Below are 26441 nucleotides of genomic sequence, written 5' to 3' on the forward strand. Positions count from 1 at the left end.
CTCCGTCCGAAAAAGAGCGACATCCTTGTTTTTAACTGCCCAGTAGTTCTAGTCACCCACGAGCAGTGAGATTTGACCAACTGTATGGGCAGCACGGTAGCACAATGGTTAGCACAGTTGATTCAATATTCTCAGACAATAATATGGAAGCGGCCAACGTGCGGCTCGAACCGTCGACCCTGGGAGGTAGATTTCCATTGCTCTACCGACTGAGCTAGCCGAATGTTTGATGAAACTGCTCAAAAATATAAACTGAGCGGGTAAATCTGAAATATTCGGAAAAATTGTGGCTTTGAACGGAGTCATTTCGGGAACATTCCCACAGAGAGAAATTCCTGGAACCAGCTGCAGAAAAACTTCCTGAGTTTGACGTGATTTGAACACGCAGCTTTCTGATCTGGAGTCAGACGCGCTACCGTTGCGCCACAAGCCCAAGCCCAAGAATTGGGCGTCTCTCCTCATAGATTTATGTTTTATTTACACCCAAACGTGCGAAAGAAACCCAAAGAAGTTATATTGAGGGATACTAAAGGGCCCTGAAAATAAAGCAGCTGTATCACGTGGTTAAGGTGATGCACAATAATCCATTGTGCTCTGTACACGTGGCTTCAAATCCCATCCTCGTCTGTCACGTGTCTGTTGTGTCTCTGTTTGGTCCACTTCATGAGGCTGAAGTGAAATTGGTGTGATTTTTAGCTCTTGTCGGAGGGCTTGGACAGTGAATAGTCGAACACTGTCCATATTGAAACCACATTAAAAATGATGAGAAAGTTACTTATTTCACTCCTCGCTGTACTTGCCACTAAATTCTGACTGAAAAACTTTCTCTTCCTCAGTTTTAAACTCACAAAGAGGTGCAACAATTCCCAATTTATTATTGCGATGGACGGGAATCAAACCCGGGTTAACTGCTTGGAAGGCAGCTATGCTCACCACTATACCACCATCACTCACTGATTGGAGACGTGTCCTTTTGGTTCTTTAGATCAGTTTGATTTACTGATTCGTAACAAATACTTACTTTGCGTAATTTGTTTCACTCCAATTTAAAATGCTCCTGAATGAAAGTGTTCGTGTCGCACGGCTCCCGTTCAGCCAGGAGATGGCACCAGTCCACAATAAATGTACATTCTATGTGTCATTACATAGTTCACTTACTCTAGCCTGAGACCTTAACTTGTCCTTGTGTCCTGGATGCTGCCATTTTCACCCTATTTCAGTAATCATAGAATGCCTCCAGTGCGGAAGGAGGCCATTCGGCCCATCGAGTCGGCACCGACCCTCGGAAAGAGCACCCGATTTCGGCCCAATCGCACCTAACCTTTCGAATACGTCAGGATGGCCGAGCGCAGGTCGCAGTCTCCTCTGGAGGTCAGGGCTCGAATCGCACTCCTGAAATTGACTTTTCCTCCGCGAGGCACCATCCAAACCTGGAACCCCTCCCTAACAGCGCTGTGTGTGTACATACACCATATGGACTTGCAGCGGTTCCAGAATCCCCTCACCGCCCATTCTCACGGTCAATTAATGTTAGACTGTAAATGTTTGGCCGAATCAGCGACAATCACTGCCAGAGAGACCTGCAATAACCCTCAGGGCAGGAAAGGCAACTCAATGTCCTTTGACCCAAAAGCAAAATACTGCGGATGCTGCAAATCTGAAACAAAGACAGAAAATGCTGGAAATATTCAGTTGATCCGGCAGCATCTGTGGAGAGAGAAACAGATCGTTCCAACGAAAGGTCAGGTTGTGAAATGTTAACTATTTCACTTTTCACAGATACTACAGATCCGTACCGTATTTCCAGCATTCCCTTGTGATTAGCTGAACATCCTCAGACTCTGTAGCTTCGTCCGGTAAAGTGTCTGTTCCCTAAAGAAAAATCTGGACTCAAATCTCAGCCCAGCCTTATTCCGTTTGACCACTTGTGCGATTGAGAACTTCCTCCACAACAGGGGGAAATGTGTTGGATTTCTAGTCGGAAAATATGCCTTTTGCAGGTTTAAATTCAGTAGAATATCTACAGAGATTGTAACGTAATGACTGATTTCAGCTGCCATCATCCAGTTGTTAAATCTTTCCACTAAAAATCCACTGGATGTTCCCCTTTGACTTGAGTCCTGCTCCCAGAAGATCAGTTCAGTATTTTCAGTAATATTATATTTTGAATTCTATGTCCAGAGAATTGTGACGCTGAAATTGCTCACACTTCTCTCCATTGTTATCTACTCTGCAGGTGTTGACTGCACCGTCTAATGGAGACATGCTCACAGGGCTGTGAGAGAGGCTTTCTTTCAGGCGCGAGGCCTCTTTTGGTCCATCAACAGGATGTCTGCAGAGAAACTCAGAATACCGAGCCCCTCTTCCCAGGATGGACTTAATCAGGGACAAGATGTTGTTTGAAGAGAGAATCAAAGGTCTGAAGAATTGGTCTCAGATTCCTGGCGTTTTGTGAAGAGAACAAGGTGGTGGAGCAATGTGACAATAGCAGGATACGAGATTGGGATATTATCCAGTCTGTGCTGGGGAGCTGCGTGAAGGACGTTGTCTTGTCTGCCCACCCAAGCTGAATGTTGGGATTGAGGTGGTGATCAGATTCCGAGAGGAGGGTGAAATCCTTTCACTGAGTTTCAAGCTCACAGTGCGGTTGAGTGTCTTGAGTTACAGGAAGATACAGACGGGATGGTCAAATGGGCAGAAAAGTGGCTGATGGAATTTAACGCTGCAATATTAGATGTGATCCATTTGGTAGGGATTTTCGCAGTAACTTCATTGCAGTGTTAATATAAGCCTATTTGTAACAATAAAGAATATAATATTATTATTATTGGATTAATGTGAATGGCCTGACACGGGGAAGTCCTGAGGAACAAAGGGACCTTGGAGTGTTTGTCCATAGATCTCTGAAGGCAGAAGGGTAGGTTAATAGGGTGGTGGAAAAGACATATGAGATACGTGTCTTTATCAATCGGGGCATGGATTACAAAAGCAGAGAGGTCATGGTGGAGTTGTATAGAATGTTGGTGAGGCCACAGCTGGAGTATCGTGTGCAATTCTGGTCACCACATTCTAGCAAATATGTGACTGCACTGGATGGGGTGCAGAGGTGATTCAGCAGGATGCTGCTTGGGATGGAACATTTAGGATATGAAGAGAGGTTGGATCGGCTTGTTTTCTCTCTCTCGCGGGAACAGAGATGACTGAGGGGTGATCTCATCGAGGTGTACAAGATTATGATAGGTATAGACAGGGCGGATAGGGAGCACCTGTTCCCCTCAGTCAAAAGGGGACACTATTGTTCTGCGATTCTGTTACAGATCAGATCTTGGAGGTATCGCTGCTGTATTCCCAGGAGGTGGTGGTCTGATTCGGAGAGCAAAAGCTTCCATCGAGGACGGGGTTCTCAATAAGAACAAACTGGAGGTGTGGGATGTTAGAATCTGCTCAGCACTGATTCATTTTTATTCATTGTTGTGTCCTGGAATAAACACGTGGATTGTAGCTGTCCATTAAAAACAAAAATAGAATTCGGAAATTTCTGGCCAGTAACTTCACCATGTCCACGTTACATCACTCAGCATCCTCAGCTGCATCACATCTGGTCCACGTTTCCATAGCAGAGAGCACAGTTTCAGAGCAGAGAGTACATTTCCACTGGAGAGATCGCAGTTTCTCAGCAGAGCGCACAGTCCACGGCAGAGAACACAGTCCCACAGCAGAGAGCACAGTTTCACAGCAGAGAACACAGTAACACAGCAGAGAACACAGTCCCACAGCAGAGAACACAGTAACACAGCATAGAGCACAGTAACACAGCAGAGAGCACATTTCCACAGGAGAGGTCGCCGTTTCCCAGCAGAGGCACAGTCTACAGCAGAGATCATATTCCACAGCAGAGAGCAGTTACACAGTAGAGATCTCGGTTCCACAGTAGAAATCACAGTTCAGCGGGAGAGAATATACTTAAATATCGGAAAGCAGTTTAATTAACATCAGGGAAGACCTGTCAATAACAGAGTGAAGATGCAGATAACACAGTTACACAAGAGGAAAGAGGGGAGATTTTACAACAAAGAACAAAGACAAAGAAAAGTACAGCAGAGGAACAGGCCCTTCGGCCCTCCAAGCCTGTGCCGACCATGCTGTCCATCTGAGCTAAAATCTTCTCGTCTTCCTGGGTCCGTATCCCTATATTCCCATCCTATTCATGTATTTGTCAAGATGCCCTTAAATGTCACTATCGTCCCTGCTTCCACCACCTCATCTGGCAGCGAGTTCCAGGCACCCACTACCCTCTGTGTAAAATACTTGCCTCGTACATCTCCTGTAAACCTTGCCCCTCACACCTTAAACCTATGTCCCCCAGTAATTGACCCCTCTACCCTGGGAAAAAGCCTCTGACTATCCACTCTGTCTATGCCCCTCATAATTTTGTAGACCACTTTCAGGTCTCCCCTCAACCTCCGTCGTTCCAGTGAGAACAAACCAAATTTATTGAACTACTCCTCATAGCTAATGCCCTCCATACCAGGCAACATCCTGGCAAATTTCTTCTGCATCCTCTCTAAAGCCTCCACATCCTTCTGGTAGTGTGGCGACCAGAATTGAACACTATACTCCATGTGTGGCCTAACTAAGGTTCTATACAGCTGCAACATGACTTGCCAATTCCTATACTCAGTGCCCGGGCCAATGAAGGCAAGCATGCCATATGCCTTCTTGACTACCTTCTCCACCTGTGTTGCCCCTTTCAGTGACCTGTGGACCTGTACACCTCGATCTCTCTGACTGTCAATACACTTGAGGGTTCTACCATTCACTGTATATTCCCTACCTGCATTAGATCTTCTAAAATGCATTACCTCACATTTTTCCGGATTAAACTCCATCTGCCATCTCTCCATCCAAGTCTCCAAACGATCTAAATCCTGCTGTATCCTCTGACAGTCCTCATCGCTATCCGCAATTCCACCAACCTTTTTTCGTCTGCAAAATTACGAATCAGACCCGTTACATTTTTCTCCAAATCATTTATATATACTACGAACAGCAAAGATCCCAGCACTGATCCCTGCGGGACACCACCAGACATAGCCCTCCAGTCAGAAATGCACCCTTCCATTGCTACTCTCTGCCTTCTATGACCTAGCCAAGTCGGTATCCATCTTGCTAGCTCACCCCTGATCCCCTGTGACTTCACCTTTTGTACCAGTCTGCCATGAGGGACCTTGTCAAATGCTTTACTGAAGTCCATATAGACAACATCCACTGCCCTCGCTGCATCAATCACCTTTGTGACCTCTTCCAAAAACTCTATCAAGTTAGTGCGACATGACCTCCCCTTCACAAAACCGTGCTGCCTCTCTCTAATACGTCCATTTGTTTCCAAATGGGAGTAGATCCTGTCTCGAAGAACTCTCTCCAGTAATTTCCCTACCACTGACGTAAGGCTCACCGGCCTGTAGGTCCCTGCATTATCCTTGCTCCCCTTCTTAAACAAAGGAACAACATTGGCTCTTCTCCAGTCCTCCGGGGCATCACCTGAAGACAGAGAACACTGGAACTTAATGGGAACACTTTCTATATATGTCCAGTCAGTCGATGTGTGTTATCTTGTGTGAGGCGACAGTGTCCAGCTGCTGTGTGTGTGTGTGTGTGTGTTGCATTGTTGGTGAGTTGCACAGTGGAATTGTGCCGCCAGGGTGCGCTGTCGAGCACACGTGGTCCTGATGAACAACATTGCGGAAGTAAGGAATTGTGTCGCTTCAACGCAGTAACAAACATGGAGCAGAGTGGCGCAGCGGAAGCGTGCTGGGCCCATAATCCAGAGGTCGATGGATCGAAACCATTCTCTGCTAGTTTTTTTTAATACTTTCCGTTACAGTAAAAAGAAACATTTAGCTTCTCACCACAAGTATATCTGACATTTCTTTCCAGGAAACGGTTTTTTTTAATCGGCTGGAAGGGGGTTCCATCAAACATTTAATTTGTGCAACCAATGTCTGAAATGGCATTTACTCCCACAGGGACACACGCTGTAAGTGCTGCAAACACACACAGGCTTTCCATGATTGCAGAATGTTCAGCACCATTCACAACTCCTCTGTTAATGAAACAGTCCATGTCCAAAGGCAGCAATCCTGGACAATGTCCAGGCTTGGGCTGAAAAGTTCCAGGCAAAGACCATCTCTAATAAGTGAGAATCTAACCATCGCCCCTTGACGTTCACCGGAATTCCCATCACTGAAACCCCACTGCCAACATCTGACTGATTGCCATTGGGCAGAAACTGAACTGGTCATATAAACACTGTGGCTAGAAGGCAGGCCAAAGACTCGGACTCCTGTGGCGAGGCACTCACTCCCTGACTCCCCAAACCCTGTCGACACAGCATAAATCAGGAATGTATTGGAATAATTTCCATTTCCTTTAATAGTTGCAATTTCAACAACACTGAATAGGTTTGACACCATCTAGGACAAGGCATCCTGCTTGATCGGTACCCCATCCATAAACACTCACTCGCTCCACCACTGATGCAGAGTGGCAGCGTGTATACCAGCTACAGGATTCACTGCAGGAAGTCACCAAGGCTCCTTTGGCAACACCTTCCAAACCCACATCCACCACCATCTAGAGAGGGACAAGGGCGGCCGACACCGCGACCTGGAGGCTCTCCTCCTGCAACTCACCATCCTGTATTAGAACTATATCTCTGTTACTTCACTGCAGCTGGATTAATTATTTCTCTGATGTAATGTATCTGTCTCTGTGTATATCTCTGTCTGTGAGCACATGCGTGTTTCTATATATGTGTGTGTGTCTGAGAATATGTGTGAATGTTTATGTGCCTGTGTGTGTATACATGTATGTGCGGGTGTGTACAACTGTGTGTGTATAATGTGTGTGACTCTGTATACTGTGTGTGTACATGTGTATATTATACCTGTGTGTATGTTTGTGTATCCGTGTGTGTGCAACTGTGTGTATAATATGTGTGGGCCTGTACACTGTGTGTGTACGTGTGTATAGCTGTGTGTGTATACCTGTGCATGTGTATGCTTGTGTGTGCGCGCGCAGTCTTCCAATTGTATGTCATTATTGTTTCCTCTCTGAGAGTCTTTTAACCATTTCTAAATCTCTCAGAGGTACAATTGTTGAGTCTGATTGCTTCTTGTGATTGCTATTTATGAGTGAGCACAGTGTCTTTCAGCATTTTACTCTGAACAACCGTTTGAGAGTAATCCTGAATCTGTCATGCTCCAGGACTCAGTGTGAGGATGGATCATAAGACCATAAGACATAGGAGCGGAAGTAAGGCCATTCGGCCCATCGAGTCCACTCCACCATTCAATCATGTCTGATTTCAACTCCATTTACCAGCTCTCTCTCCATAGCCCTTAATTCCTCGAGAAATCAAGAATTTATCAACTTCTGTCTTAAAAACACTCAACGTCCCGACCTCCACCGCCCTCTGTGGCAATGAATTCCACAGACCCACCACTCTCTGGCTGAAGAAATTTCTCCTCAGCTCTGTTCCAAAGTGACTAAGGCTGTGCCCCCGGGTCCTAGTCTCCCCTGCTAATGGAAACAACTTCCCTACGTCCAACCGATCTAAGCCATTCATTATCTTGTAAGTTTCTATTAGATCTCCCCTCAACCTCCTAAACTCCAATGAATATAATCCCAGGATCCTCAGACATTTATGAATTTTGTCACCGTTTAGAAAATAGTCCATGCCTCTATTCCTTTTTCCAAAGTGCTAGACCTCGCACTTGCCCACGTTGAATTTCATCAGCCATTTCTTGGACCACTCTACTAAACTGTCTAAATCGTTCTGCAGCCTCCCCACCTCCTCCATACTACCTGCCCCTCCACCTATCTTTGTATCATCGGCAAACTTAGCCAGAATGCCCTCAGTCCCGTCTTCTAGATCGTTAATATATAAAGAGAACAGCTGCGGCCCCAACACTGAACCCTGCGGGACACCACTCGTCACCGGTTGCCATTCTGAAAAAGAACCTTTTATCCCAACTCTCTGCCTTCTGCCTGACAGCCAATCGTCAATCCATGTTAGTACCTTGCCTCGAATACCATGGGCCCTTATTTTACTCAGCAGTCTCCCGTGAGGCACCTTCTCAAAGGCCTTTTGGAAGTCAAGATAGATAACATCCATTGGCTCTCCTTGGTCTAACCTATTTGTTATCTCTTTAAAGAACTCTAACAGGTTTGTCAGGCACGACATCCCCTTACTAAATCCATGCTGACTTGTCCTAATCCGACCCTGCACTTCCAAGAATTTAGAAATCTCATCCTTAACAATGGATTCTAGAATCTTGCCAACAACCGAGGTTAGGCTAATTGGCCTATAAGTTTCCATCTTTTTCCTTGTTCCCTTCTTGAACAGGGGTGTTACAACAGCGATTTTCCAATCCTCTGGGAATTTCCGTGACTCCAGTGACTTTTGAAAGATCATTACTAACGCCTCCACTATTTCTTCAACTATCTCCTTTAGAACTCTAGGATGTAGCCCATCTGGGCCCGGAGATTTATCAATTTTTAGACCTCTTAGTTTCTCTAGCACGTTCTCCTTTGTGATGGCTATCATATTCAACTCTGCCCCCTGACTCTCCGGAATTGTTGGGATATTACTCATTTATTCTACTGTGGAGACTGATGCAAAGTATTTATTTAGTTTCTCACCTATTTCCTTCTCTCCCATCACTAGATTACCAGCGTCATTTTGGAGCGGCCGAATGTCTACTTTTGCCTCCCGTTTGTTTTTAATGTATTTAAAGAAACCTTTGCTATCATTCCTAATGTTACTGGCTAGCCTGCCTTCATAATTGATCCTCTCTTTCCTTATTTCTCTCTTTGTTATCCTCTGTTTGTTTTTGTAGCCTTCCCAATCTTCTGACTTCCCACTACTCTTTCCACATTATAGGCTTTCTCTTTCGCTTTGATGCATTCCCTAACTTCCTTTGTCAGCCATGGCTGCCTAATCCCCCCTCTGATAACCTTTCTTTTCTTTGGGATGAACCTCTGTACTGTGTCCTCAATTACTCCCAGAAACTCCTGCCATTGCTGTTCTACTGTCTTTCCCACTCGGCTCTGCTCCCAGTCGATTTTCGTCAGTTCCTCCCTCATGCCCCTGTAGTTACCTTTATTTAACTGTAATACCTTTACATCTGATTCTACCTTCTTTCTTTCAAATTGAAGATTGAATTCTACCATATTATGATCACTGCCTCCTAAGTGTTCCCTTACTTTAAGATCTTTAATCAAGTCTGACTCATTACATAACACTAAGTCCAGAATGGCCTGTTCCCTCGTGGGCTCCATCACAAGTTGTTCCAAAAAGCCCTCCTGTAAACATTCAATGAATTCCCTTTCCTTGGGTCCACTGACAGCATTATTTACCCAGTCCATCTGCATATTGAAGTCCCCCATGATCACTGTGACCTTGCCTTTCTGACATGCCCTTTCTATTTCGTGGTGCATTTTGTGCCCCCGGTCCTGACCACTGTTAGGAGGCCTGTACATAACTCCCATTATGTTTTTTTTTTGCCATTGTGGTTCCTCAACTCTACCCACCCAGACGCCACATCATCTGACCCTATGTCGTTGAGTGCTATTGATTTAATTTCATTCCTAATTAACAAGGCAACCCCACCCCCTCTGCCCACTTCTCTGTCTTTTCCATAGGTTGTGAATCCCTGGATGTTTAAATGCCAGTCCTGAACCCCCTGCAACCACGTCTCTGTGATGCCTACCACATCATACCTGCCAGTCACAATCTGGGCCACAAGCTCATCTACCTTGTTCTGTACACTGCGCGCATTTAGATATAGCACCTTTAATTCTCTATTGACCGTCCCTTTTTGTTTTCATAGTGTGGTGGACCTTGGTTTACTGAGCCTTTCCATACACTGTGTCATATTTTGTGGGATGGGGACTATCGTAACCTCTCCTGAGTTTTGTCTTTTCGTGCTTTTTTGTATTCCTAAGCAGCTACGCTTCCCACTGATTACTTCACCTCTTGGTTCCCTGACTTTCCCTTCCCCCCCAATCTCTAGTTTAAAGTCCGATTGACTACCCTATTTACTCTTTTCGCCAGAACACTGGTCCCAGCTCGGTTCAGGTGGAGACCATCCCAACGGTATAGGTCCCCCCTGTCCCAAAACTATGCCAGTGTCCCATGAAAAGGAACCCCTCTTTCCCACACCACTCTTTCAGCCACGTGTTAACTTCCCTTATTCTTACCTCCCTATGCCAATTTGCATGTGGCTCAGGCAGTAATCCGGAGATTATGACCCTTGAGGACCTGTTTTTTAATTTGAATCCTAGCTCTTTATAATCTCTAAACAGGTCCTCTTTCCTAGACTTGCCTATGTTGTTGGTACCGACATGGACCACAACAACTGGATCCTCCCCCTCCCTCTCCAGTATCCTTTCAAGCCGGTCAGAGATGTCCCGCACCCGAGCACCGGGCAGGCAACATACCATGCGGGACTCTTTATCCTGCTCACAAAGGATACTATCTATCCCCCTGATAATAGAATCCCCAACAACTACAACTTGCCTATTTACTCCCTCCCCTTGAATGGCCTGCTGAACCATGGTGCCTTGGTCAGCTGACTCATCCTTCCTGCAGCCCTGTTCGCCATCCACACAGGGAGCAAGTGCCTCATACCTGTTGGACAGGGTCAAGGGATGAGGCTCCTGAGTTCCTGACTGCTGGTTCCCTTTAACTGCCTGACCTGCAGTCACACCCTGCTGTCCCTGGCCACGGGCAGGATTTAAACTACTTACTCTGACAGGTGTGACTGCCTCCTGAAACACAGTGTCCAGGTAAGTCTCCCCCTCCCGGATGTGCTTCAGTGTTTGAAACTCAGACTCCGGGTCATCAACTCTGAGCCAGAGCTCTTCGAGCAGACAACACTTACAGCAGATGTGATCGCTGCAGCTTGCAATGGGATCTGCCAGCTCCCACATCAAGCAGCTCAAGCACATCACCTGACCAGCCATCACTAATTAATTAATTAGTTTAATTTAAGTTTATGAGTTTAGCTGTGTTTTTTTTTAAATTTGGGGCTATCAACCAATCAGCTCACAGCTTCCCTCTGCCGTCACTTTTGGAGGGAAAAAACTGGAAAACGAAGTTACCGTTAGGTTTTTATCCTCACAGAGACTGCTCCTCCTCCTCCGAACGGCTCCCGAAATTAGGCCCGAAGAAAGAGAGAGAACAAAACAGTCGGGAAAAAGCAACTTCTCCCACTCTTCACCGAATTACCTCACTGCACCAAATTCTCACTCTGTCTGTGTCTCACTCACTCAGGCTGTGTCTCCTTGACCTGCGCAATGCTTACTAAGTTCACTTTCTGTCTGTCTTTTATACAGACTTTAGGATGACTCACACTAAAACTTCAAAGAGAAGAATACAATGTGTACCTTTGTGCCCCTCAACAGGCCTCAGGTGACTGCCAGATAACTGCCTCTCAACAATTAGGGTGGGGGCAGCTTCAGCCAATCAGACACTAATCTACACTGCACTTTTAACTGAAAAACAGCAAAATTAGATTAACTACTTACCTTTCCTGGTTACCTCACTGCACCAAATTACCAAATTCTCACTCTGTCTGTGTCTCACTCACTCAGGCTGTGTCTCCTTGACCTGTGCATGTGTTCAGATCGTACTCTGAACATGTGTCTATGAAATATCCTGCATCTGTCACACTGCAGGACTCAGTGTGATGATGGATCTTAGTCTGAATATGTGTTTGGGGATTATCCTGTACCTGTCAGGCTCTGTGACTCAGTGGGAGGATGCGGTTCAGGATGTGACATTTCAACCTCTGGGACAGTTTATAAGTTTGCATTCATTCCACGTAAATTTCCAGCACAGAAAGAAACCATTGCTGTGGGAGGTTTGAAGCAAACAATGTGAGAGTTTTGGACCAGCATTTAATATCAGAACACAATTGTGAAAGATAATGTAACCTTCAACCTGATACTGGATTGCTCTGGAAGTTTAACTCAGGTTGTACACATTGATTTGATCTGTGCCACTCAGTCTGATTCTGAGTCAGAATTTTGACATGAATGTAAAATGGACCACAGTCTGGAATTGATACAGTATCTTCCTTCAGGGACAGATTCAGTGAGAATTTTCCAATAGTTTGCAAATTACATCTCAGTTCATAGTCAGCGAAATTATATTGTATCTTTTATTTTCATAAACTAGGTGAGTTTTAAACAAGAATCAGAGTTTTTATCTTTGTCGCTTTCAGCATATCTCAATCTGAGAATGCACCTGATATTTGTGTTTGCAGCTAATGTATTTGTGAGGACGCACTCTGAGGATTAGTACAGCCACCCCTGATGTGAGTGATGAAACTGGTATTTAACTCGAATCTCAGAGTACATTATTACGGTTAATTGTGTAATTCTTAACCGGAAACCATGTGTCAGTTTTCTCTGATATTGATTATTTCACTCAGCTGCTCCATTGTGGAACTGATACAGTGATGATGAGAATGGGTGAGAATTTGCACTGGGATTTATGGGGCCTCCTGTCAGTGGTACTGAGTTAGGGTGACATGGACACAGCGTCTGTCTCTCCTGCTGTTTGATTGATGGGTTGAAAATGTGTCTCTGGAACAGTTTCCGCTGCCTGAGACTGTGGAACTGATGACCTGTCTGTGTCTCTTTGCTCTGTCAGTGCCAATGTGTGTGGGAAGGAGCTGGCGACACTCTTCCCTGTAACTTGTGTGGAGAAAACATCACATTTATTCATCTTCAGAATATTCTGGTATTTGTCTGTGGAAACAAATGATATTTAAAAACTAAAGGACAGTCAACCATTAACCAATCACAGGCCAGGGAGAAGAATGTGCAGGTTTTGATTGGCTGACATTTTCAAATTCGAAACGCCCGCCAATTTCAGTGCAGGAAAATCCCAAATAACGGAACGGCTCAATGTTCAGGAAACTATTTGAATCTCACACTTTGTTATCTGTTTCTTGATTTTTCCCTCCCAGAATCCTGGCGTTATTTTAGGAACAGATTGAACTTGTCAATCTCATCAGTAACCGGCAGTAATAAGACCCCGTTCAGCAATTTAAAACGGAGCAAATCTCAGCTCACTGCAAAAGCAGAAACATCGAGATTACCAACCAACTCCTTCACACAGGCTTCACAGGGACAGAGAGAAAGGGCTGATTTCTGAGCCTCTCTCCTGAAAGCGGCCGGGAATGTTACACTGGGAAGTGTGGAGAGAATCCCCGACTCGATCCAGCCGGTGGAACAGGCAGCTTTGTGTCCGGAGAATAGGGAGGGCCGGGGAGAGGCAGATCTTAAAGCGCTGCAATGGACTGAGTTCCTGTGTGTGCTCAAATCTCGCTTGTTCCGGCCCCTGAGAAAACTGCGGAATAAACAGTTCAGCGCGAAAATAACCTCTTCATTCCCGCCTTTACTGTGTTCCGGGAGCGGGAAACACATCACCCGAGAGAAAAAATAATAATTTCCTTATGAATTTAACTCACCAGTTGTTAAACTCTGAATATAGTTATCATTAAATTTAAATAATTCCCTCCTGAAATTGTGCTTCTCCTCATTGTCCGTCACAAATGCCAGACTGCGTTTAAAATCCGCTCTCAATTCAGTTTGATTCTCTTCTGTGTGAAAGTGTCTGTGACGGGCGGGTATGAAGCCACATTCACAACATTCTGGAACGGGACAAATCTCTCTCCTTCACAAAGAGATTTCTCATCAAGTCAATGCGGGAAAAGATGGTGCAGCTTTTTCACAGAGATTGTGGGAGGCTCTTAAAAGAGCCGTTGGGTTTGATGAGTTTGAGAACAGTTTTACTTGGAGCTGGTGTACTTGGTCACCGCCTTTGTCCCTTCCGACACGGCGTGCTTGGCCAGTTCCCCGGGCAGCAGCAGGCGCACGGCGGTCTGGATCTCCCGGGAGCTGATGGTGCTGCGCTTGTTGTAATGGGCCAGGCGGGAAGCCTCACCCGCGATGCGCTCGAAAATATCGTTGACGAACGAGTTCATGATGCTCATGGCCTTGGAGGAGATGCCGGTGTCGGGGTGAACCTGCTTCATCACTTTGTAGATGTAGATGGAGTAACTCTCCTTCCTCGACCTTCGCCGCTTCTTGCCGCCCTTTACTGCCGGTTTCTTAATGACTTTCTTGGCTCCCTTCTTGGAAGCTGGTTTCGATGTTGGTTTCTTCTCGTCAGCCATCGTCAATATCACCCAGAAATAAAGCAAACCCCTTCCGAGCGCTGATTAAATAGACAGAGCCTCACATCTATGCTAATGAGGAATGGGGAAAGGAATGATTGTGATTGGACCTTGTGAAAATGAGGACAGCCAGTTATGTTCTGCTTAATTGACTGGATATAAAAACAGACCAATCAGAATTAGGATTTTCCACCAATCATAAACCTCAGATTACAATCATATGACAAACAGGAAATACATTTCAGAAAGAATGTCTCCAGTCCCAGTTTGTCAGTGTGTAAAGATTCACCGGGAAAAGTCACCTGGCTGTCGGTAAGAGGGACCCTTCACCACAGAGAGACTGTGCGGGAGTGTGGGATTCATTCAGGAACTGTGAGTGTCTTGATATGTGCGAGTGTGGGATTTACTCATGGATAGTGTGAGAATGTGGGATTTACTCACTCTCTGATACAGTGTGTGAGTGTGGGATTTACTCACTCTCTGATACAGTGTGTGAGTGTGGGATTTACTCACTCTCTGATACAGTGTGTGAGTGTGGGATTTACTCACTCTCTGATACAGTGTGTGACTGTGGGATTTACTCACTCTGATACAGTGTGTGAGTGTGGGATTTACTCACTCTCTGATACAGTGTGTGACTGTGGGATTTACTCACTCTCTGATACAGTGTGTGACTGTGGGATTTACTCACTCTCTGATACAGTGTGTGAGTGTGGGATTTACTCACTCTCTGATACAGTGTGTGAGTGAGAGATTTACTCACTCTCTGATAGTGTGTGTGTGGGATTTACTCACTCTCTGATAGTGTGTGTGGGATTTACTCACTCTCTGATACAGTGTGTGTGGGATTTACTCACTCTCGGATACAGTGTGTGAGTGTGGGATTTACTCACTCTCTGATACAGTCTGTGAGTGTGGGATTTACTCACTCTCTGATACAGTGTGTGTGTGGGATTTACTCACTCTCTGATACAGTGTGTGAGTGTGGGATTTACTCACTCTGATACAGTGTGTGAGTGTGGGATTTACTCTCTCTGATACAGCGTGTGAGTGTGGGATTTACTCACTCTCTGATATAGTGTGTGACTGTGGGATTTACTCTCTCTGATACAGTGAGAGAGTGGGATTTACTCACTCTCAGATACAGTGTGAGAGTGCGGGATTTTCTCACTCTCTGATAAGTGGGATTTACTCACTCTCTGATACAGTGTGAGTGTGGGATTTACTCACTTTCTGATAGTGTGTGAGTGTGGGATTTACTCACTCACTGACATAGTGTGTGTGGGATTTACTCACTGATACAGTGTGTGTGGGGGATTTACTCACTCTCTGATACAGTGTGTGAGTGTGGGATTTCTTCACTCTCTGATGTAGTGTGAGTGTGGAATACACTTACTCTCCGATACAGTGTGTGAGTGTGGGATTTACTCACTCTCTGATAGTGTGTGAGTGTGGGATTTACTCACTCTCTGATACAGTGTGTGTGTGTGTGGGATTTACTCACTCTCTGATAGTGTGTGAGTGTGGGATTTACTCACTCTCTGATACAGTGTGAGTGTGGGATTAACTCACTCTCTGATACAGTGTGTGAGTGTGGGATTTATTCACTCTCTGATACAGTGTGTGAGTGTGGGATTTACTCACTCTCTGATACATTGTGTGACTGTGAGATTTTCTCTCTCTGATACAGTGTGTGAGTGTGGGATTAACTCACTCTCTGATACATTGTGTGACTGTGGGATTTACTCTCTCCGATACAGTGTGTGAGTGTAGGATTTACTCATTCTCTGATACAGTGTGTGAGTGTGGGATTTACTCACTCTCTGATAGTGTGAGAGTGTGGGATTTACTCACTCTAAGATACAGTGTGTGTGTGGGATTTACTCACTCTCTGATACAGTGTGTGAGTGTGGGATTTACTCACTCTGGTACAGTGTGTGTGTGGGGGATTTACTCACTCTCTGATACAGTGTGAGAGTGTGTGATTTACTCACTCTCTGATACAGGGTGTGTGTGTGGGATTTACTCACTCTCTGATACATTGTGTGACTGTGGGATTTACTCTCTCTGATACAGTGTGAGAGTGTGGGATTTACTCACTCTCTGATACAGTGTGTGTGTGTGGGATTTACGCTCTCTGATACAGTGTGGGATTTACTCACTCTCTGATACAGTGTGTGAGTGTGGGATTTACTCACTCTGGTACAGTGTGTGAGTGTGGGATTTACTCTCTCTCTGATACATTGTGTGACTGTGGGATTTACTCACTCTCTGATACAGTGTATGTGTGGGATTATCTCTCTCTGTGATACAGTGTGAGTGTGGGATTTACTCACTCTTTGATACAGTGTGTGAGTGTGGGATTTACTCACTCTTTGATACAGTGTGTGAGTGTGGGATTTACTCACTCTGATACAGTGTGTGAGTGTGGGATTTACTCACTCTGATACAGTGTGTGAGTGTGGGATTTACTCACTCTCTGATACAGTGTGTGAGTGTGGGATTTGCTCACTCTCTGATACAGCTTGTGAGTGTGGGATTTATTCACTCTTTGATACAGTGAGAGTGTGTGGCATTTACTCACTCTCTGATACAGTGTGTGAGTGTGGGATTTACTCACTCTCTGATACAGTGTGTGACTGTGGGATTTACTCACTCTCTGATACAGTGTGTGAGTGTGGGATTTACTCACTCTCTGATACAGTGTGTGAGTGAGAGATTTACTCACTCTCTGATAGTGTGTGTGTGGGATTTACTCACTCTCTGATACAGTGTGTGTGGGATTTACTCACTCTCGGATACAGTGTGTGAGTGTGGGATTTACTCACTCTCTGATACAGTCTGTGAGTGTGGGATTTACTCACTCTCTGATACAGTGTGTGTGTGGGATTTACTCACTCTCTGATACAGTGTGTGAGTGTGGGATTTACTCACTCTGATACAGTGTGTGAGTGTGGGATTTACTCTCTCTGATACAGTGTGTGACTGTGGGATTTACTCACTCTCTGATATTGTGTGAGAGTGTGGGATTTACTCACTCTCTGATACAGTGTGTGTGTGTGGGATTTACTCTCTCTGATACAGTGTGGGATTTACTCACTCACTGACATAGTGTGTGAGTGTGGGATTTACTCTCTCTCTGATACATTGTGTGACTGTGGGATTTGCTCACGCTCTGATACAGTGTGTGAGTGTGGGATTTACTCACTCTTTGATACAGTGTGAGTGTGTGGGATTTACTCACTCTCTGATACAGTGTTTGAGTGTGGGAATTACTCACTCTCTGATACTGTGTGAGTGTGGGATTTACTCACTCTCTGATACAGTGTGTGAGTGTGGGATTTACTCACTCTCTGATACAGTGTGTGAGTGTGGGATTTACTCACTCTCTGATACAGTGTGAGTGTGGGATTTACTCACTCTCTGATACAGTGTGTGAATGTGGGATTTACTCACTCTCTGATACAGTGTGTGAGTGTGGGATTTACTCACTCTCTGATACAGTGTGTGTGTGGGATTTACTCACTCTCTGATACAGTGTGTGAGTGTGGGATTTACTCACTCTCTGATACAGTGTGTGTGTGTGATTTACTCACTCTCTGATACAGTGTGTGAGTGTGGGATTTACTCACTCTCTGATACAGTGTGTGAGTGTGGGATTTACTCACTCTCTGATACAGTGTGTGAGTGTGGGATTTACTCACTCTCTGATACAGTGTGTGTGTGTGGGATTTACTCACTCTGATACAGTGTGTGTGTGGGATTTACTCACTCTCTGATACAGTGTGTGAGTGTGTGATTTACTCACTCGCTGATACAGTGTGTGACTGTGGGATTTACTCACTCTGATACAGTGTGTGTGTGGGATTTACTCACTCTGATACAGTGTGTGAGTGTGGGAGTTTACTCACTCTCTGATACAGTGTGTGAGTGTGGGATTTACTCACTCTCTGATAGTGTGTGAGTGTGGGATTTACTCACTCTGATACAGTGTTTGAGTGTGGGGATTACTCACTCTCTGATACTGTGTGAGTGTGGGATTTCTTCACTCTCTGATGTAGTTTGAGTGTGGAATACACTTACTCTCCGATACAGTGTGTGAGTGTGGGATTTACTCACTCTCTGATACAGTGTGTGAGTGTGGGATTTACTCACTCTCTGATACAGTGTGTGAGTGTGGGATTTACTCACTCTCTGATACAGTGTGTGTGTGTGGGATTTACTCACTCTGATACAGTGTGTGTGTGGGATTTACTCACTCTCTGATACAGTGTGTGAGTGTGTGATTTACTCACTCGCTGATACAGTGTGTGACTGTGGGATTTACTCACTCTGATACAGTGTGTGTGTGGGATTTACTCACTCTGATACAGTGTGTGAGTGTGGGAGTTTACTCACTCTCTGATACAGTGTGTGAGTGTGGGATTTACTCACTCTCTGATAGTGTGTGAGTGTGGGATTTACTCACTCTGATACAGTGTTTGAGTGTGGGGATTACTCACTCTCTGATACTGTGTGAGTGTGGGATTTCTTCACTCTCTGATGTAGTTTGAGTGTGGAATACACTTACTCTCCGATACAGTGTGTGAGTGTGGGATTTACTCACTCTCTGATACAGTGTGTGAGTGTGGGATTTACTCACTCTCTGATACAGTGTGTGAGTGTGGGATTTACTCACACTCTCTGATACAGTGTGTGTGTGTGTGGGGGGGATTTATTCTCTCTGATACAGTGTGGGATTTACTCACTCACTGACATTGTGTGAGTGTGGGATTTACTCTCTCTCTGATACATTGTGTGACTGGGAATTACTCACTCTCTGATACAGTGTGTGTGGGGGATTTACTCACTCTCTGATACAGTGTATGTGGGATTTACTCACTCTCTGATAGTGTGTGAGTGTGGGATTTACTCACTCTCTGATACAGTGTGTGTGTGGGATTTACTCACTGTCTGATACAGTGTGTGAGTGTGGGATTTACTCACTCTCTGATACAGTGTGAGAGTGTGGGATTTACTCACTCTGATACTGTGTGTGTGTGGGGGATTTACTCACTCTCTGATACAGTGTGAGAGTGTGTGATTTACTCACTCTCTGATACAGTGTGTGTGTGTGGGATTTATTCACTCTCTGATACATTGTGTGACTGTGGGATTTACTCTCTCTGATACAGTGTGAGAGTGTGGGATTTACTCACTCTCTGATACAGTGTGTGAGTGTGGGATTTACTCACTCTCTGATACAGTGTGAGAGTGTGGGATTTACTCACTCTTTGATACAGTGTGAGTGTGTGGGATTTACTGACTCTCTGATACAGTGTGTGAGTGTGGGATTTACTCACTCTCTGATACAGTGTGTGAGTGTGGGATTTACTCACTCTCTGATACAGTGTGTGAGTGTGGGATTTACTCACTCTCTGACACAGTGTGTGAGTGTGGGATTTACTCACTCTCTGATACAGTGTGTGAGTGTGGGATTTACTCACTCTCTGATACAGTGTGTGACTGTGGGATTTACTCACTCTGATACAGTGTTTGAGTGTGGGAATTACTCACTCTCTGATACTGTGTGAGTGTGGGATTTGCTCACTCTCTGATACAGCGTGTGAGTGTGGGATTTATTCACTCTTTGATACAGTGAGAGTGTGGCATTTACTCACTCTCTGATACAGTGTGTGACTGTGGGATTTACTCACTCTGATACAGTATTTGAGTGTGGGAATTACTCACTCTCTGATACAGTGTGTGAGTGTGTGATTTACTCACTCTCTGATACAGTGTGTGAGTGTGGGATTTACTCACTCCCTGATACAGTGTGTGAGTTTGGGATTTACTCCCTCTCTGATACAGTGTGTGTGGGGGATTTACTCACTCTCTGATACAGTGTGTGAGTGTGGGATTTACTCACTCTCTGATACAGTGTGTGAGTGTGGGATTTACTCACTCTCTGATACAGCGTGTGAGTGTCGGATTTACTCACTCTCTGATACAGTGTGAGTGTGGGATTTACTCACTCTCTGATACATTGTGTGAGTGTGGGATTTACTCACTCTCTGATACAGTGTGTGAGTGTGGGATTTACACACTCTCTGATACAGTGTGTGAGTGTGGGGCTTACTCACTCTCTGATACAGTGTGTGAGTGTGGGATTTACTCACTCTTTGATACAGTGTGTGAGTGTGGGATTTACTCACTCTCTGATACAGTGTGTGTGTGTGGGATTTACTCACTCTCTGATACATTGTGTGACTGTGGGATTTACTCTCTCTGATACAGTGTGAGAGTGTGGGATTTACTCACTCTCTGATACTGTGTGAGAGTGTGGGATTTACTCACTCTCTGATACAGTGTGAGAGTGTGGGATTTACTCACTCTCTGATACAGTGTGTGAGTGTGGGATTTACTCACTCCCTGATACAGTGTGTGAGTTTGGGATTTACTCACTCTCTGATACAGTGTGTGAGTGTGGGATTTACTCACTCCCTGATACAGTGTGTGAGTTTGGGATTTACTCACTCTCTGATACAGTGTGTGTGTGTGGGATGTACTCACTCTGATACAGTGTGTGAGTGGGATTTACTCACTCTCTGATACAGTGTGTGTGTGTGAGATTTACTCTCTCTGATACAGTGTGGGATTTACTCACTCTCTGATACTTTGTGAGAGTGTGGGATTTACTCACTCTCTGATACAGTGTGTGTGTGTGGGATTTACTCTCTCTGATACAGTGTGGGATTTACTCACTCCCTGATACAGTGTGTGAGTGTGGGATTTACTCTCTCTCTGATACTGTGTGTGTTTGTGGGATTTGCTCACTCACTGATACAGTGTGAGAGTGTGTGATTTACTCACTCTCTGATACAGTGTGTGTGTGTGGGATTTACTCACTCTCTGATACATTGTGTGACTGTGGGATTTACTCTCTCTGATACAGTGTGAGAGTGTGGGATTTACTCACTCTCTGATACAGTGTGAGTGTGGGATTTTCTCTCTGTGATACAGTGTGAGTGTGGGATTTACTCACTCTCTGATACAGTGTGAGAGTGTGGGATTTACTCACTCTCTGATACAGTGTGAGTGTGGGATTTCTTCACTCTCTGATGTAGTTTGAGTGTGGAATACACTTACTCTCCAATACAGTGTGTGAGTGTGGGATTTACTCACTCTCTGATACAGTGTGTGAGTGTGGGATTTACTCACTCTGATACAGTGTGTGAGTGTGGGATTTACTCACTCTGATACAGTGTGTGAGTGTGGGATTTACTCACTCTGATACAGTGTGTGAGTGTGGGATTTACTCACTCTCTGATACAGTGTGTGAGTGTGGGATTTACTCACTCTCTGATACAGTGAGAGTGTGGGATTTACTCACTCTCTGATACAGTGTGTGACTGTGGGATTTACTCACTCTGATACAGTGTTTGAGTGTGGGAATTACTCACTCTCTGATACAGTGTGTGAGTGTGGGATTTACTCACTCTCTGATACAGTGTGTGTGGGGGATTTACTCACACTCTGATACAGTGTGTGAGTGTGGGATTTACTCACTCTCTGATACAGTGTGTGTGGGGGATTTACTCACTCTCTGATACAGTGTGTGAGTGTGGGATTTACTCACTCTCTGATACAGTGTGTGTGTGGGGGATTTACTCACTCTCTGATACAGTGTGTGAGTGTGGGATTTACTCACTCTCTGATACAGTGTGTGAGTGTGGGATTTACACACTGTCTGATACAGTGTGTGAGTGTGGGATTTACTCACTCTCTGATACAGCGTGTGTGGGGGATTTACTCACTCTCTGATACAGTGTGTGAGTGTGGGATTTACTCACTCTCTGATACAGTGTGAGTGTGGGATTTACTCACTCTCTGATACAGTGTGAGAGTGTGAGATTTACTCACTCTCTGATACAGTAAGTGTGGGATTTACTCACTCTCTGATACAGTGTGAGTGTGGGATTTACTCACTCTCTGATACAGTGTGTGAGTGTGAGATTTACTCACTCTCTGATACAGTGAGTGTGAGGCTTACTCACTCTCTGATACAGTGTGTGAGCGTGGGATTTACTCACTCTTTGATACAGTGTGTGAGTGTGGGATTTACTCACTCCCTCATACAGTGTGTGAGTGTGGGATTTACTCACTCTCTGATACTGTGTGAGTGTGGGATTTACTCACTCTCTGATACATTGTGTGAGTGTGGGATTTACTCACTCTCTGATACAGTGTGTGAGTGTGGGATTTACACACTCTCTGATACAGTGTGTGAGTGTGGGATTTACTCACTCTCTGATACAGTGTGTGTGGGGGATTTACTCACTCTCTGATACAGTGTGTGAGTGTGGGATTTACTCACTCTCTGATACAGTGTGTGAGTGTGGGATTTACTCACTCTTTGATACAGTGTCTGAGTGTGGGATTTACTCACTCCCTGATACAGTGTGTGAGTGTGGGATTTACTCACTGCCTGATACAGTGTGAGTGTGGGATTTACTCAATCTCTGATACAGAGTGTGAGTGTGGGATTTACTCACTCTTTGATACAGTGTGTGAGTGTGGGATTTACTCACTCCCTGATACAGTGTGTGAGTGTGGGATTTACTCACTGCCTGATACAGTGTGAGTGTGGGATTTACTCACTCTCTGATACAGAGTGTGAGTGTGGGATTTACTCACTCTTTGATACAGTGTGTGAGTGTGGGATTTACTCACTCTCTGATACAGGGTGTGTGTGTGGGATTTACTCACTCTCTGATACATTGTGTGACTGTGGGATTTACTCTCTCTGATACAGTGTGAGAGTGTGGGATTTACTCACTCTCTGATACTGTGTGTGAGTGTGGGATTTACTCACTCTCTGATACAGTGTGTGAGTGTGGGATTTACTCACTCCCTGATACAGTGTGTGAGATTGGGATTTACTCACTCTCTGATAGTGTGTGAGTGTGGGATTTACTCTCTCTGATACAGTGTGAGAGTGTGGGATTTACTCACTCTCTGATACAGTGTGTGAGTGTGGGATTTACTCACTCTCTGATACAGTGTGTGAGTGTGGGATTTACTCACTCCCTGATACAGTGTGTGAGATTGGGATTTACTCACTCTCTGATACAGTGTGTGAGTGTGGGATTTACTCACTCCCTGATACAGTGTGTGAGTGTGGGATTTACTCTCTCTCTGAAACAGTGTGTGTGTGTGGGATTTACTCACTCCCTGATACAGTGTGTGAGTGTGGGATTTACTCTCTCTGATACAGTGTGCGATTTACTCACTCCCTGATACAGTGTGTGAGTGTGGGATTTACTCACTCTCTGATACAGTGTGTGAGTGTGGGATTTACTCACTCTCTGATACAGTGTGTGAATGTGGGATTTACTCACTCTCTGATAGTGTGTTTGTGGGATTTACTCACTCTCTGATACAGTGTGTGAGTGTGGGATTTACTCTCTCTCTGATACAGTGTGTGTGTGTGGGATTTACTCTCTCTGATACAGTGTGGGATTTACTCACTCTCTGAAACAGTGTGTCAGTGTGGGATTTACTCACTCTGATACAGTGTGTGAGTGTGGGGTTTACTCACTCTCTGATACAGTGTGTGTGTGTGGGATTTACTCACTGTCTGATACAGTGTGTGAGAGTGTGATTTACTCACTCACTGATACTGTGCGAGTGTGGGATTTACTCACTCTCTGATAGTGTGTGTGTGAGGTTTACTCACTCTCTGATACAGTGTGAGAGTGTGGGATTTCTTCACTCTCTGATGTAGTGTGAGTGTGGGATTTACTCACTCTCTGATACAGTGCCCGAGTGTGAGATTTACTCACTCCCTGATACAGTGTGTGTGTGGGATTTACTCACTCCCTGATACAGTGTGTGTGTGGGGTATTTACTCACTCCCTGATACAGTGTGAGAGTGTGGGATTTACTCACTCTCTGATACAGTGTGTGAGTGTGGGATTTCCTCACTCTCTGATACAGTGTGTGGGGGATTTACTCACTCTCTGATACAGTGTGTGAGTGAGGGATTTACTCACTCTCTGATACAGTGTGTGAGTGTGGGATTTACTCACTCCCTTTTACAGTGTGTGAGTGAGGGATTTATTCACTCTCTGATACAGTGTGTGAGTGTGGGATTTACTCACTCTCTGATACAGTGTGTGAGTGTGGGATTTCCTCACTCTCTGATACAGTGTGTGTGTGGGATTTACTCACTCTCTGATACAGTGTGTGGGGGATTTACTCACTCTCTGATACAGTGTGTGAGTGAGGGATTTACTCACTCTCTGATACAGTGTGTGAGTGTGGGATTTACTCACTCTCTGATACAGTGTGTGAGTGTGGGATTTACTCACTCTCTGATACAGTGTGTGAGTGTGGGATTTACTCACTCTCTGATACAGTGTGTGAGTGTGTGATTTACTCACTCGCTGATACAGTGTGTGAGTGTGGGATTTACTCACTCTCTGATACAGTGTATGTGTGGGATTTTCTCTCTCTGTGATACAGTGTGAGTGTGGGATTTACTCACTCTTTGATACAGTGTGAGTGTGTGGGATTTACTCACTCTCTGATACAGTGTGTGACTGTGGGATTTACTCACTCTGATACAGTGTGTGTGTGGGATTTACTCACTCTGATACAGTGTGTGAGTGTGGGAGTTTACTCACTCTCTGATACAGTGTGTGAGTGTGGGATTTACTCACTCTCTGATACAGTGTGTGAGTGTGGGATTTACTCACTCTCTGATACAGTGTGTGTGTGTGTGGGGGGGATTTACTCTCTCTGATACAGTGTGGGATTTACTCACTCACTGACATTGTGTGAGTGTGGGATTTACTCACTCTCTGATACATTGTGTGACTGTGGGAATTACTCACTCTCTGATACAGTGTGTGTGGGGGATTTACTCACTCTGTGATACAGTGTGAGAGTGTGGGATTTACTCACTCTCTGATAGTGTGTGAGTGTGGGATTTACTCACTCTGATACAGTGTGTGTGTGGGGGATTTACTCACTCTCTGATACAGTGTGAGAGTGTGGGATTTACTCTCTCTGATACAGTGTGAGAGTGTGGGATTTACTCACTCTCTGATACAGTGTGTGAGTGTGGGATTTACTCACTCTCTGATACAGTGTGAGTGTGGGATTTTCTCTCTCTGTGATACAGTGTGAGTGTGGGATTTACTCACTCTCTGATACAGTGTGTGAGTGTGTGGGATTTACTCACTCTGATACAGTGTGAGAGTGTGGGATTTACTCACTCTCTGATACAGTGTGTGAGTGTGTGGGATTTACTCACTCTGATACAGTGTGAGAGTGTGGGATTTACTCACTCTCTGATACAGTGTGTGACTGTGGGATTTACTCACTCTGATACAGTGTTTGAGTGTGGGAATTACTCACTCTCTGATACTGTGTGAGTGTGGGATTTCTTCACTCTCTGATGTAGTTTGAGTGTGGAATACACTTACTCTCCAATACAGTGTGTGAGTGTGGGATTTACTCACTCTCTGATACAGTGTGTGTGTGGGATTTACTCACTCTGATACAGTGTGTGAGTGTGGGATTTACTCACTCTCTGATACAGTGTGTGTGTGGGATTTACTCACTCTGATACAGTGTGTGAGTGTGGGATTTACTCACTCTCTGAGACAGTGTGTGAGTGGGGGATTTACTCACTCTCTGATACAGTGTGTGTGTGGGATTTGCTCACTCTCTGATACAGCGTGTGAGTGTGGGATTTATTCACTCTTTGATACAGTGGGAGTGTGTGGCATTTACTCACTCTCTGATACAGTGTGTGACTGTGGGATTTACTCACTCTGATACAGTATTTGAGTGTGGGAATTACTCACTCTCTGATACAGTGTGTGAGTGTGGAATTTACTCACTCTCTGATACAGTGTGTGTGGGGGATTTACTCACTCTCTGATACAGTGTGTGAGTGTGGGATTTACTCACTCTCTGATACAGTGTGTGTGGGATTTACTCACTGTCTGATACAGTGTGTGAGTGTGGGATTTACTCACTCTGATACAGTGTGAGAGTGTGTGATTTACTCACTCTCTGATACAGTGTGTGAGTGTGGGATTTACTCACTCTCTGATACAGTGTGTGAGTGTGGGATTTACTCACTCTCTGATACAGCGTGTGAGTGTCGGATTTACTCACTCTCTGATACAGTGTGAG

At 44.9% G+C, this 26441-nt stretch overlaps 1 long non-coding RNA gene and 1 other non-coding gene across 3 annotated transcripts in view; both read right to left on the bottom strand.

Moving 5' to 3' along the window:
* Positions 1–361: 361 nt before the first annotated feature.
* trnaw-cca (transfer RNA tryptophan (anticodon CCA)) lies at positions 362–433 on the bottom strand. The gene has a single exon. It is a non-coding gene; the product is annotated as a tRNA-Trp (tRNA).
* Positions 434–3426: 2993 nt separating this feature from the next.
* Positions 3427–26441, bottom strand: part of LOC140399988 (uncharacterized) — a 69264-nt gene continuing 46249 nt past the window's right edge. The window contains exons 3-4 of one of the 2 annotated variants that reach the window (XR_011937938.1): positions 4863–4986; positions 3427–4003 (exon numbers count right to left, since the gene is read on the bottom strand). This is a non-coding gene — a long non-coding RNA (uncharacterized lncRNA). The remainder of the gene's footprint in view (positions 4004–4862; positions 4987–26441) is intronic. The other variant, XR_011937939.1, reaches the window with a different exon arrangement.

The sequence above is a fragment of the Scyliorhinus torazame genome, chromosome 24 (genome assembly GCF_047496885.1).
Source record: "Scyliorhinus torazame isolate Kashiwa2021f chromosome 24, sScyTor2.1, whole genome shotgun sequence".
Lineage (NCBI taxonomy): Eukaryota > Metazoa > Chordata > Chondrichthyes > Carcharhiniformes > Scyliorhinidae > Scyliorhinus > Scyliorhinus torazame.